Genomic DNA, 14,020 nt, shown 5'->3' with positions numbered 1-14,020 from the left:
TTCTTCATGTGTATCATTTTTCTTGGAGGAGTTTCTCCCGTGAAAATTTCCATTATGCGAATCTATATGTATACGCATAAATGAACCACTGCGCTGTACGCCTGAAACTAACAAGACATCGTAAATCAACTCTACTCCAATAAAATTTTTTTTTTAATTTCCACTTTGCGTTGAGTGCAATGTGCTGTTCCCCTCTGCCAGGGAGTCCGTCTACCCAACAGCCACTTCCACCCTGAGGCCCTCTACCTGCATCCAGGTCTCAAGTGAGTGGTGACGGGAAAGGTGGGTTGAACGTCGGGGCTCAGGGCACCGCACACCTGTCAAGTCAAACATCTGCCTTAGCTCCCAGTGCCGCCAACGGTACGCCATGCGGACCTTGGACAGACTTCATATGATGTGTTAGCTTCAGTTTCTTCATTTGTAACAAGGGGACAACCACAGTATCGGGCTGCTGAGCCTAAGTGAAAACTGTTCAAGACTCTTAGCTCCATTCCTGGTGAATTCACGTGTCCACCGCTTGAAGGCCGTCGTCACTGCTAGAACAGTCATTGCCTGAGTGTATTATCCACAGTGATTGCTACGTGCAGACTGTGATACACACGGCATAATATTCTGTATTTTTTGCCTTATGGGGAAGAAAACTTCTAAGTGAGGAAGTTCAGTTACAAATACACAGGAAACTGCAGATATAGATTATAAAGCATCCAATTTACACTGGGTACTTTGCAACAGCACTTTCAAGGTTAAATGGCGGTATTTGGCACTAAACCTGCATTCTTAGTAAGAGCTCAAAAGCACCCAATTTTTAGGTGCCGAGCACAAGGTATGTATTCAAAAAATACCTATAGGATGAATAAAAGGATTTGGCAAGTATTTATGAATATCTCAGTGCTAATGATATCTAAACTTACAGTATTAGAAACTTCCGTCTTTTTGGTGTGTTTCCCATTCTTCCCAATTATAAGGATGTCTTCGAAGCCCACACCACAGAGACAGAAGCAAGGCCTGCTCACACACACAGATGTGAGCTTGTCACCCAGGTGAATAAGTGTCCTGGTGAAACACCTATAATTTCTTCTTAACTGTGTCTCAGTGGAACCAAATTAAAAGTTCCAAATACTGTTTTGCACGATATACCATCTAATACACGTTGCCCTGTGATATATGTTGGGTTGGGCAAAGGTTCGTTTGTTTTTTTCCGTAAGATGGCTCTACCAGCACTTAGTCGTCTTTAACTTCGTTCGAAACAATTTTGTTAGATTGTATGTGACAGCTGTCATGTCAGCGTGCATTAAAAAAAACTTACCAAAATTGGTGAATTTTTGTGTAGCCATTTTAATATTGAAGGTGGAAGAAAAAAGCAACATTTCCTGCATATTATGTTTTATTATTTCAAGAAAGGTAAAAATGCAACTGGAACTCAAAAAAAGATCTGTGCAGTGTATGGAGAAGGTGCTGTGATGACTGAACGTATCAAAAGTGGTTTGCGAAGTTTCGTGCTGGAGATGATGCTCCACGGTCAGGTAGACCAGTGGAAGTTGACAGCAGTCAAATCACGACATTAATCGAGAACAATCAAACTGATGCCACTTGGGAGAGGCCGACATACTCAGAATCTCCAAACCAAGCGTTGAAAATCATTTGCACCAGCTTCGTTATGTGAATCGCTTTGATGTTTGGGTTCCACATAAGTTAAGCGAACAAAACCTTCTTGGCCATATTTCCCCATGTGATTCTCTACTGAAAAGTAATGAAAACGTTCTGTTTTTAAAACAAATTTGACAGGAGATGAAAAGTGGATACTGTACAATAATGTGGAACGGAAGAGAAATGAACCACCACCAAGCACACCAAGGGCTGGTCTTCATCCAAAAAAGGTGATGTTGTGCCTATGGCGGGATTGGAAGGGAGTCCTCTATTATGCGCTCCTTTCAGAAAACCAAACGATTACTTCCAAGTACTGCTCCCAATTAGACCAACCGAAAGCAGCACTCGAGGAAAAGCATCCAGAATTAGTCAACAGAAAACGCATAATCTTCCATCAGGATAACGCAAGACCACATGTTTCTTTGATGACCAGGCAAAAATTGTTACAGCTTGGCTGGGAAGTTCTGATTCATGCACCATATTCCCCAGACATTGCACCTTCAGATTTCCATTTATTTTAGTCTTCACAAAATTCTCTTAATGGAAAAAATTTCAATTCCCTGGAAGACTGTAGAAGGCACCTGGACCAGTCCTTTGCTCAAAAAGATAAAAAGTTTTGGGAAGATAGAATTATGAAGTTGCCTGAAAAATGACAGAACATAGGGGAACAAAAAGGGTGAATATGTTGTTCAATAAAGTTCTTGGTGAAAATGAAAAATGTGTCTTTTATTTTTACTTAAAAATCGAAGGCAGTTTTGGCCAACTCAATGTGTATATAATTATCTAATTAAGTCAATTATGGAAAAAAACCACCTGAAAAAAAACACATGACCTACTTTAGACAGTTTTTATCCCACTCTCTTAAGATAACACGATATATTTACTGGTTGAAAATATCAACTTAGGTTTACTTCTTAAATTTTCATTTATAGACTTTAGTTCTGGAAAAATGTTTTAGACAGGTTCAGAATAACATGACTGCCTCACTGATATTACAGATGTCATTTAGATTTCTACAAGCAGATTCTTTTATTTGAATTTTATTTTTATACAGCAGGTCCTTATTAGTCATCCATTTTATACACATCAGTGTATACATGTCAATCCCAATCTCCCAGTTCATCCCACCACCACCACCACCACCACCCACCCCGCTTTCCCCCCTTGGTGTCCATACGTTTGTTCTCTACATCTGTGTCTCTATTTCTGCCCTGCAAACCCGTTCATCTGTACCATTTTTCTAGATTCCACATATATGCGTTAACATACGATACTTGTTTTTCTCTTTCTGACTTACTTCACTCTGTATGACAGTCTCTAGGTCCATTCACGTCTCTATAAATGACCCAGTTTCGTTCGTTTTTATGGCTAACATTCCATTGTATATATGTACCACATCTTCTTCATCCATTTGTCTGTCAATGGCATTTAGGTTGCTTCCATGTCCTGGCTACTGTAAATAGTGCTGCAATGAACGTTGGGGTGCATGTGTCTTTTTGAATTATGGTTTTCTCAGGGTATATGCCCAGTAGTGGGATTGCTGGGTCGTATGGTAGTTCTATTTTTAGCTTTTTAAGGAACCTCCATACTGTTCTCTATAGTGGCTGTATCAATTTACATTCCCACCAACGGTGCAAGAGGGTTCCCTTTTCTCCACACCCTCTCCAGCATTTGTTGTTTGTAGATTTTCTGATGATGCCCATTCTAACTGGTGTGAGGTGATACCTCACTGTAGCTTTGATTTGCATTTCTCTAATAATTAGTAATGTTGATCAGCTTTTCAAGTGCCTCTTGGCCATCTGTATGTCTTCTTTGGAGAAATGTCTATTTAGGTCTTCTGCCCAGAGATAAATCCACGCCCCTAGGGTCAACTAGTCTATGACAAAGGAGGCAAGGATATACGATGGAGAAAAGACAGCCTCTTCAATAAATGGTGCTGGGAAAACTGGACAGCTACATGTAGAAGAATGAAACTGCCTAACACCATATACAAAAAAATAAACTCAAAATGGTTTAAAGACCTAAATGTAAGACCGGACACTATAAAACTCTTAGAGGAAAACATACGAAGAACACTCTAGGACACACAGCAAGACCCTTTTTGACCCACCTCCTAGAGTAATGAAAATAAAAACAAAAATAAACAAATGGGACCTAATGAGACTTAAAAGCTTTTGCACAGCAAAGGAAACTACAAACAAGACGAAAAGACAACCCTCAGAATGGGAGAAAATATTTGCAAACGAATCAACAGACAAAGGGTTAATCTCCAAAATATATCAACAGCTCATGCAGCTCAATATTAAGAAAACAGGGGACCCAGTCCAAAAATGGGAACAAGCAGATTTGATCCATCACCTGTCAACTGGAGTAAAGAAATAGCAACTTCACAAGGAGCATCTCGATGCCCGAGGGGCACCCAGTGCGTTTAATAGAAGTGAGCTATGGTGTGAGAGGTGATGAATCCTACGTGCTCTCCACAGCCTGGTTACAACAACAGTATCATGTTTTTGCCCCCATATCTCTGTAATCTGTCTAACGCACATGTTCTTTTCCAGGAAGCTTTTATTGAGGATATATGTGCCAGAACTGTCCCAAGGCACTTAACATATCAATTCTAAATACATGTGGTTCCGAAACCTCCGAATAGAGCTGGAGTCAGCGTTCAGTAAGGAGGCCACCACCCAGGTTTCTGTTCTACGCTTTGAATCAGCCATCAGAAATAGGGGAAGCAAGAAAAAAAGCTCTAACCCCTAACATGGAATAAAGTGGCAGGAATGGTGCTTGAGGGTGTCCAGGTAACAGCATCGCAGGGAGCGTCAGTCTCTGGCCTCGTGCAGGCCCTGCGGCCCGGTGGACATCACCTCAACCCTCTGCGGCCGCTTCTCATCTATAAAATGAGGTTATGATAGATTGTTTTATGGGGTTGTTTTGAGGGTATTGCTTGTCAGAAGGTACTTCCTTCATCTCCCCTTCTACTCCATTGAGACCTCCTTTCCAAAGCTTTTATTAAATTGCAGAAAACTCATTCAGGGGATAGATTAGGAGTTTGGGACTAACAGATACAAACTACTATACGTAAAATAGATAAACAACGAGGACCTAGTATATAGCACAGGGAACGATATTTAACATCTTGTAATAACCTATAATGGAAAAGAATCTGAAAAAGAATATGTATCTGTATAACTGAATCCCTTTGCTGTACAGCAGCAATAAACACAGCATCGTAAATCAGCTATACTTTAATAAGAAAAAAAAGAGTGCTGAATATTGACGGAAGCTCTATATTGACGCAAATACCAGATTAGTCAGGAGCAGATGATTGACCTTCCCTAACTTGTGTAATAACAATTTCAGATGAATCTAGAAAGGTGTCACTGTACAGAATCACCACCAGCATGGCGGTGCCTACCTGTGGCCAGTGGACACCTGGGTACAAAGCAAAGAGCTTAGTGGATTTAAGGTGACTGTTTAGCCTGTGTGGGCAGAACTAGTTCAAATGCCCGTAGCAGTCAGAGTCCATGCAGGAAACAGAATCCACCCCAGATGGTTTAAATGTTGAGTCCTTAAGTAAGGAACTCCCAATGGAGTATGGTCGACATTAAGGAAAATAACAATGGATGCTGAAACAGAGCAACTTTTTGACACCACAGCATGAAGGGAGCAGCTGTGCAGACCAGCTCTTCCAAGCCTGTTGATGCCTGCAGTCTTTATCATCGAACTGCCATGTTCTAACATCATTTCATTAAATAATTTTAAATGTCATGCTAGGGTCTGAAAGTTTGTGGTATTTAATTGTATTTGATTTACACTCATCAGAGTTTCTCAAAATGGGGCCTCAATATATTCTTAGCCGTCTAAGAACGTTTGTTGCCTTCTTTTTGTTACCAGTCTCGGGTGTGTGTGCGCGTGTGCGCTGCACACGTGTGTGTGCGCTGCACACGTGTGTGCCCACCCTAGGTCATTTCGACCACCGCACCGTCCCAGAGTGCCATCAGGCAGGAGGTGCGTGTGTCCTTCTGCTGAGGTTGGGCCACTGCTAAATGACACTTGACGCTGCGGTGGTCTGTTTTTGGTGTTTTGTTCTCAAAATGGGAGCAGAGGACACTCGGGGTCCCAAGGAGGATCCTATAGTTCTCCATCGACCCTGGAAACTTGTGTTTGTGCTTCAGCAAGACAACCTCACTGCCTCTGTCAACCTCCTGAGCTGTAGACACGGCTTCCAGGAAAGACCGTCAGTCTAACCGGCACCACTGGGTCTATTTCCTGAGCCCTGAGCAGCGTATTAGGAGAAGAATTTGGTCTGGCCTTTCCATCCTCATGAGTCTGAACAATGGACTTCTTTAAACTTTTTAAAAATTTTCAAAAAGCCTATTGTGCATCTTACTAAAACATCACAGATGAATACTTAACTCATTTCAAACATTTCAAAAAATGCTACATAGGAGGCACATAATGTTCAGGAAGGAGTAAAATCAAAACAAATCAAAACCAAACACGTGATTATCACGGAATGAAATGCATTGATAACAATTTTTATTGACTCTATCTTGGCATATATCATTTTTAAACACCTTAGAGATGGTCATTAACACGGTCAGACTCGTGTCTGGGTCAGACTGTCAGTCATGTGCTAATCTCTGTATATTCTGTAAAGCTTTGCAACTTCAGTTTCGTACACACCATATAACGGAGAGTTTTATGATGAGAAGATGTGAACGATGCTGATCAGCACAGAGACACAGGCTGACGCCATAAATACGAAGCATAATACAAGGCAGACAGTCAGATGGACAACAACAGTACGCAGACATCACTAACAATGGGTAGCTAAGCGGGGCTTAGGCTGGGATGTGCGGGAAACTAAAATGAGTTGTTGGCGAAACACAGTTCCAGTTGGAACAACAAGATTTCGAACTGTGAAAAGTCATTCAAAACCAGAGGCTGGGGCTTCCCTGGTGGCGCAGTGGTTGAGAGTCCGCCTGCCGATGCAGGGGACACGGGTTCGTGTCCCGGTCCGGGACGATCCCACATGCCGCGGAGCGGCTGGGCCCGTGAGCCGTGGCCGCTGAGCCTGCACGTCCAGGGCCTGTGCTCCGCAACGGGAGAGGCCACAGCAGTGAGAGGCCCGCGAACCGCAAAAAAAAAAAAAAAAAAAACAGAGGCTGAAAAATGCAAAAAGATACCGTCATCAATTATAATCACTTAATTTGAAAAGTCTCTCTTACAAATGAAAAGTTGATACGAGCAAACTGAGATGGAAATAAACACTAAATAACTGATGACTAAAGAGATTCAGGAGGAAGTAAACTGGGGTTGATCGAGAGGCTTTTATTTGCCTTTGTGGGGCAAAGCCAGTGGGGACATTAATACAAAAGGGAAATGTTATCAGGAATCAGCTATGGACCCATATTCTGTGACTGTGTGGTGAAGAGTCCTGGGAGGCCAGGAGGCAGTAGACCCTGGCACAGAACAGGTACAGAATGTTTCACATTGATTCCCCTCATCTTGGAGGCTGTCTGTCCTTTTCCCTGGCTGATGCACTCAGTCACTGGAGGGGATAACAGGAAATATTAAAGCGATCGTATTTCTCGCGTTGTCTGCTGCTGCTAATACACCCCTGTTCAATCATCACTCAATCAATTACTCAAATCACTTCTCCATGAAGCAGGGGATACATCCTTTTAATCATCAAATTTACGGTTAGTAAAGTACCCTTCGTAACGTCATTACAGAAACATTTGGGGGGCAGCACTTGTAAGCACCTTAGATCCAGAACGTGCTGAGTTGCCAGGTGGCCAGAATGACTGCGGGTGTGGTTTGCTGGCCCAGTTGTAGGCTCCGCTCCCCACCCCCGTCCCCCCCCCCCACCGCACACGCCCTCCAGGCCTCGTGTCCAGGTGGCCAGAGGAAGATGCCATCAGCCTCAGGAACTGAAGGGGGAACCAGAAAGTCACAAAGATCAGGCTCTGTGACCATGGTTTCACATCGTGTAGACAACAGAGCAGGAATTTAAAACAGCCTCACCTACTTCACAACCATGTTTTACTTGTGGTTATTTTATCAACTCATCGTGATGAAAAGGACACAGACTTTCAGAATTGAGCTCAGGGCCACATTTCTTACTTGTTACCAAAGTTTCTGAGACTTTGAAACAGGCAGTACCTACAACAGCGTCTGACCTACAGACGATGCTCTATTCATACTTGTTAAATGTTTTTACTTTACTTCTCTGAGTTTCCGTTTCTCTAACCTCAGAATCGACTAAAGATGCCACTTCTTGGTTTATTGGCAGAATTCAGTGAGATAACAGCCAATAAAGATCTACATGTGCTTTACTTTCAATAAATGTTAGTTTACACTGCCTTTCCTCCCTCTTACCTCTTTAATATTTATTGCACTTTAACAAGAAACAACCAGAAGTATTTGATATTAGTCTGATTGGGTTAATATTGCATAATTTTTACATCACCAGGCAGCTTAGACAAGAGAGTCTGCTTCCTTGTGTATTACATATTCCATCAAAGTAAATCAGCCTGAGAAGCTATATCTCCTTATACAAGATTATTGAGTTTTAAGTGGAAATTACAGAGCATAACTAACAGTGTAGCATGCATAATCTATAATCCAAAGGAGACATCATACAAATGGAATTTTCTAATGTAAAAGAGATGACTTGGGTGTTTTTCCTTTTTCTTTTCACTAAATAGAATTCCCGAGACTATCAGTAGATAAGCAGATAAGGTGACAGTATGAAATGAGTTTGCATTGTAAATAAGATTAGTTAATATTTTTTAAATTTAATTGTTATCTTATATTGGAGTATAGTCTGATTAAGGAAATATTTTCCTTCCAGTGATCCCCGATCAGATTGTCTCTTCCAATCTTGTTTCACTTCCTTGTTTCAACACTGATTTATCCCATTTCTCAGGGACCTTCTATGGATGCCATGCAAGTTCATGGTGATTTCATTCGTGCTGTGTGCACATGGCGTGAAGAGTACTTGGAGAAACAGCCTTACTTTCCTTGGGAAATTGAAGAAAAACAACTACTACAGATCAGTATTGAAAGCTATATTTAAAGGCATAGGTTTACACTGGAAAAGAACTCACAGAGAAGAAGACTATCCACTACAATGGCAGATGAGTGAGTGCAGAGAATCACCTTTCACTCATGAGAGGGTTTTGTGTCATCTTAAATCGGGATGGCTTGGTTCTTGAGAGATAAAAGTCGGTATGTATCCTTAAAATTCTCCCTTTGCAGCTGCAGTGGATTCTAGTACATATCCAAGGAAAATTCTGGAATTTATTAATTGGATTTAGTAAAATAATAAGTCCATTGATGAATTCAATAAGCTTGAAGAGGGAGGCTGCTTTCTTTCATGGGTGGGGATTTGGTGACAAAACGGAGGAAGTGATTACCTTTGTCAAGATGGGTTAAGGGGGATTCACAGGGAAAGACCCTCAGTCTGGCTCAACAGATGTGAGAACCTTTCCTTCAGGAATGGCTTATTTTCTGAGACTCTAATAATTCTGTCATATTTTAATTAAACTGGAAAGAAAAGCCAGGTTGTCTCAAAGGCTGGCAACAAGGAGGAAGAACATATTAATTCTAGACTGCTTTGGAACGAACTACCACAAACTTAGTGACGTAAAGCCACGCCCATCCCAAGGGCTATGAGGCCAGGCATGCTCCGCTGGGTGCTCTGCTGAGTCTCACAGGCTGCACCCAAGGCGTTGCTGGGCTGCATCCTCACCTGAAGGCTGGACTGGGGAAGAGCCCGCTGATTCCTTTTGTTGGCAGAGTTTGTTCCCCGGGGGCTGTGTGACTGAGGACCCTGGGTTTTGCTGGCTGTGAGCTGGAGGCCACCCATAGTTCCTAAAATCCACCTGCAGGTCCTTGTCGGGGGGATGCCTGCAACATGGCCAGTCACGGTACTGAGCCGGCAAGGAGAGCCTTTCACCTCAGGGAGGCCCTGTCCATCCTTCAAGGCCTTCACTTAATTGGGTCAGGCGTCCTGAGATGATCTCCCACTCGGTTGACTTACCATCACCTGCCTTGGCACCTCAATTACATCTGCAAAATCTTTCACCTTGGCCACATTCTACTAGCCAGAAGCAAGTCTCATGTCCAATCCACATTCACGAGAGGGGATTATAAGGGCCTTAATACAGGAGCAGAGTCAGGTGGGCCTCCCCAGGGTCTGCTCACCAAAAGGGGAAAGAGGACACTGGACATGAAGCCGGGGCCCTGTTTGCAGGGCTTAAAAGAGCAAGTCTGTTGTGTGGGCACAGACCTGTCTCCCCAGCAGAGGCAGGTTAAGACCTTAGGTACTGAAAATATTTTGCCAATCCCATATGCAATTAAAAATAAAAAGAATGCTATTTAAATTGACAGTAAAGAAATAAAGGGTAAGGAAAACTACTTTTTCTTATGATAACTAACTTATCTTTTTAAAGAATGTTTCATTGACAAATTTTAAATGTTCTTTTTTACTGTTTCTCTAGGCCTGGATGTGCTTTGTCTGGTTACTGGGTCACCCAGTTTTGCTCATTGAAAAAAATACGTATCGTTCACCTTATTCCTAAGAGAGAAAGAGGTACGTTGGGTTGTGTGTGTGTGTTGGGGTGTGTGTGTGTGTGTGTGTGTGTGTGTGTGTGTGTGTGTACACTTTCTAATAACTACTTACAGGTTCACCTATCACCCAGAGGAAAGAAAAAGTATGAGATAATCTATCATTTTCAAAAGTGGCTAAATCTTGGCAATTCACCGCTTCTTTCCAAATAATTTCATAAAAGACCTATACTTATACTGAAAGGAATTTAAAACATTTCAAAATGTTACAAATCTCTATTGTCAGTTTTTACTAACTGGCTACTAAATAATGTTACCTTAATAATTGTCTATACAGCTGCTTTCTATCCTATTATTCTTAGACAAAAATACAATGTTCTTTGTTCTATGTCTAATGTTCTTATTAGACAATATTCAAAATGAAGAAAGCAGTATGAATTATTTTTAAAATTATCTCAATTTGTTACACGTATTACAGAAATCCCTAGTTTTGCCTTGTGAACTGTCTGGTTCTAATCACATAAAACTCCTGTTCAGCATTTCAGAAGAAAAGGAAACACAAATTTTGAGTTTCGTTGCCTCAAATGTCAAGGTACCTCAGTAAGAAATTCTGGACTGCAAAGGTCTATAGATCTGCCACATATTGTAGAGGTTTTTCTACTTTTTCTCTTATACTCCCTCAGTATGCAACCTCACACCTGTGAAACAAGCGTTACCAGACACGTTATCTTCTAGACATAATTGTTGTGAAGTGATTGTCGGACAACACAGCAGCTTTCTACTCATCTCTCTGCTGTATCGTATGTGATGCCAAGCTGAACAGCCCCTGGTTAGCGCTCCTGTAGCATCTGCTTACGTTTAGTTGATGGGAGTTAACCCCCAATCGGAGCTCACTGCTGTGCAGGAGATGAACCAATTTGCAATCCTCCTAGTCATCCTGCTTGTGGCTCAGTTTATTTGTGCTGCCTGAGCGGTTGCCAGGCTTAAATTGCAGGTCCCTCTGCACAGACCGGACCACATAGAGCCTCCACTGGCGGGGAACGCAAACCCCCCATGGGCCCCTCCCCTCACTGACCGATTTCATCCCGAGATTATAGACGCAACAGCAGTGGCCACTGTGACTCAGGCCACTGTCTCTGCTTTTCTTTTTTTTAACTTGAATTTTATAGTGGAGTAGAGTTGATTGACAATGTTGTGTTAGTTTCAGGTGCACAGCAAAGTGAGTCAGTTATACATATACATATATCCATTCTTTGTCAGATTCTTTTCCCTTATAGGTTATTACAGAGTATTTTAAATCAGAACGAGTAAATACCCACAAAAAAAAAGTCACAAAAACAGCATTTTAAAAATCTGGTACTAGAATAGATCCCCCTTAAATGATTTCACATCAGTGCTCAACTCAGACCCACCTAGAGATTTTGGAAAGAAAAGACCTTACTTTACCTCCCAAATGGAATCCACAGCTACTGATACGGAACTGGCTGTACCTTCAGTTCTTGACTATATAACGATATCCATTAAGCACATGAATGAGCAGAACAACTACCAAATAACATAGCAATAGAGCTTCAAGAAGAAACAGACCAAAGATTCAAGGTAAAGTGTGATGTTAAGCCTCCTGAGGATGGTTTTGTGTTCTAAAGCCGGCAGTATACGATTCTACAGCTGCCTCAAATCATAGTAAACAAAGAAATCATGCTGTATTTATCACTGAAGAATGCACATGAACTGCTGAAAAATAAACTCCTGTCTAACAACACATTACGAACTGTGTCCCAGCGATGAGAAGCAACCCTTTTATTATTAACCTGGTTTTCTTTGTAAAGCAACATTATGCAGCTCAAGGTGAATAATATACAAAGTGAAGCGACTGGGCTAACTAAAATCAGAACACCTTTGAGTATTTTCTACTAAAATGTCATCAATATATTTTTCCATCTTTTCTTATAATGGCTCCTGCAGGTAATAGTAGGATCAAAACCTTATAAAGCGTGAAGTCGTAACTCAGCTGAAAACCACTGAGCTGACATCCACAGGGAAGTGCTTGCCCATCATCTGCTCCGACAGACACGGGGAAGTTTTTGGCAGACAAAGAGCATAGAATGATCGTTTTCCAAAGTGTTCTATTTCCTTTAAGAACAATTGAGGCAAAACTTCTAAGATGTTTAAAAATTGTGTAGGTCCAGGTACCTTATGGCTGTGCTTCTTCTTCTACCCCTTTTTTTGCCAAATCATCCAAAATGGGTGACCCATCTCAAATCTAAAGGGACCTCGAATATGTCTGGCCACTTCATGTGGCCAACCTCCCCTTTACACTTACCTTCAGAGGAGCTGAGGCCAGCTGGGAAGAGAACTCATCCTCAGGGAAGAAAGTTCGGGAAGCAGTGAGCCTGGCTCAGGAGGAGAGCCCGAGTCGGAGAGGGAGGTTGCTCTGGCTGGTACCCATCATTGCTGTTTTCCTCCTCAGGGTTCCACGCAACCCTGTCCCAGGGATGGAACTCACTCAGCAACTGTAACTAAAAACAGAAAGAGCAATTTTGTAAAAACTAAGACGCTGAGATTCTAGGAGCACTGCTAAGGCCCCTCTCCGTCAAATGATCAACTTGTAACATAAAGCGGGCGGGGAGTTCTTACAGATTCTCAACAGAACTGTCCAAAGCTTTGCCCTTAAGCTTTCTCACACTGTAGGGACGGAGGGGACAGGTGACGGTAGTAGGTAGAGATGGTTGTTCTCACACTACCCAGTGGGAAACATCTGTTCTTGGAGGGCATCCATGGGAAATCATAAGAGATTTTTCATGAACTCTTAGGAAGTACCCCATTAAAAACTCTAGAAATATTTGAATACCACTTTATTCAGGGATATAGATGCAGAGAACTCATAGGATGTACAGTTTTACATTAATTTTGATTGTATTGCTGCAGTTCTGTTAAACAGGCTGATGAAGCCGGGAAGACACAGTTACGCACTGGTATGACCTCTGTCTCAGCTTTTACCACACCAGACCCTTCACCGCCATCCTATTTGTTTGCAGCCTGGCTTTGTTTCTGTTTTAATAATATAAATCTATTATAAACTTTTGAATTTCCTCTTAAATACGTGTCTGTAAATTTTTAAGAAAACTATTATAAGTTGGGTTTTTTTAAAAGCAAAAAGATTGCTTATGGGCTCAGGTAGCAGGATGGACACAGGAGGACGCATGGAGGAGGGATTATGACAGGAACTTGGGGGCCAGGGCCCAGGCGATGGTGGACCTCGGTCTCCCCTGATGTTTCTCCTCCCTGTGAAGCAACTTTCCCCCAGGGAGGGGGCATGAGCCCAGAAGCCATGTTTCCAATCTATCATCCAAGCAGACAAAGGACCACCTGTCCATCCCAACCCGAAATATCCAGGGATGAAGGGCCCAGGCTTGTTCACACTGAGCACAGGAGAAGCTGTCCAGGTAATTTTCCATTTCTCATAAAAGTGGATGCTCAAGCAACCTGAAGTCCATCAGATGAACAGACTTATTATAAAGACTCGGATAAGAGAAGCACTTCTGGAAAAAATGAGGTCTTGATCAACACATGACATTTTTGTGTGTTTTACTCTGGTCTTAGAGTCAGAGCAACAAACAATGTGAATTTGATTTTAAAAGACACTGACACATATAAAAACTTAACAAGTCTATTGATTTAAAACATTTATCCGATTCTTTCATCCAAGTCGATAAGTTACTTGTTAGTTTTTATAACTATGGAAACTACCGCACTCTACTCGTTAGAAAAACCTTCCTTGGCTGTGTCTTCCACA

General features: G+C 41.9%; 1 long non-coding RNA gene across 3 annotated transcripts in view; it reads right to left on the bottom strand.

The window, feature by feature from the left end:
- The window catches only part of LOC307176125, a 279,090-nt gene that overhangs the window by 23,249 nt on the left and 241,821 nt on the right, over nucleotides 1-14,020 (bottom strand). For all 3 annotated transcript variants that reach the window (XR_013824610.1, XR_013824611.1, XR_013824612.1), the window contains one exon: nucleotides 12,548-12,743. This is a non-coding gene — a long non-coding RNA (uncharacterized lncRNA). The remainder of the gene's footprint in view (nucleotides 1-12,547; nucleotides 12,744-14,020) is intronic.

The sequence above is a fragment of the Stenella coeruleoalba genome (assembly GCF_951394435.1).
Source record: "Stenella coeruleoalba genome assembly, chromosome: 17".
Taxonomy (NCBI): domain Eukaryota; kingdom Metazoa; phylum Chordata; class Mammalia; order Artiodactyla; family Delphinidae; genus Stenella; species Stenella coeruleoalba.
The sequence above is the reverse complement of the archived record's forward strand: the minus strand, read 5'-3'. Positions and strand labels throughout refer to the sequence as shown.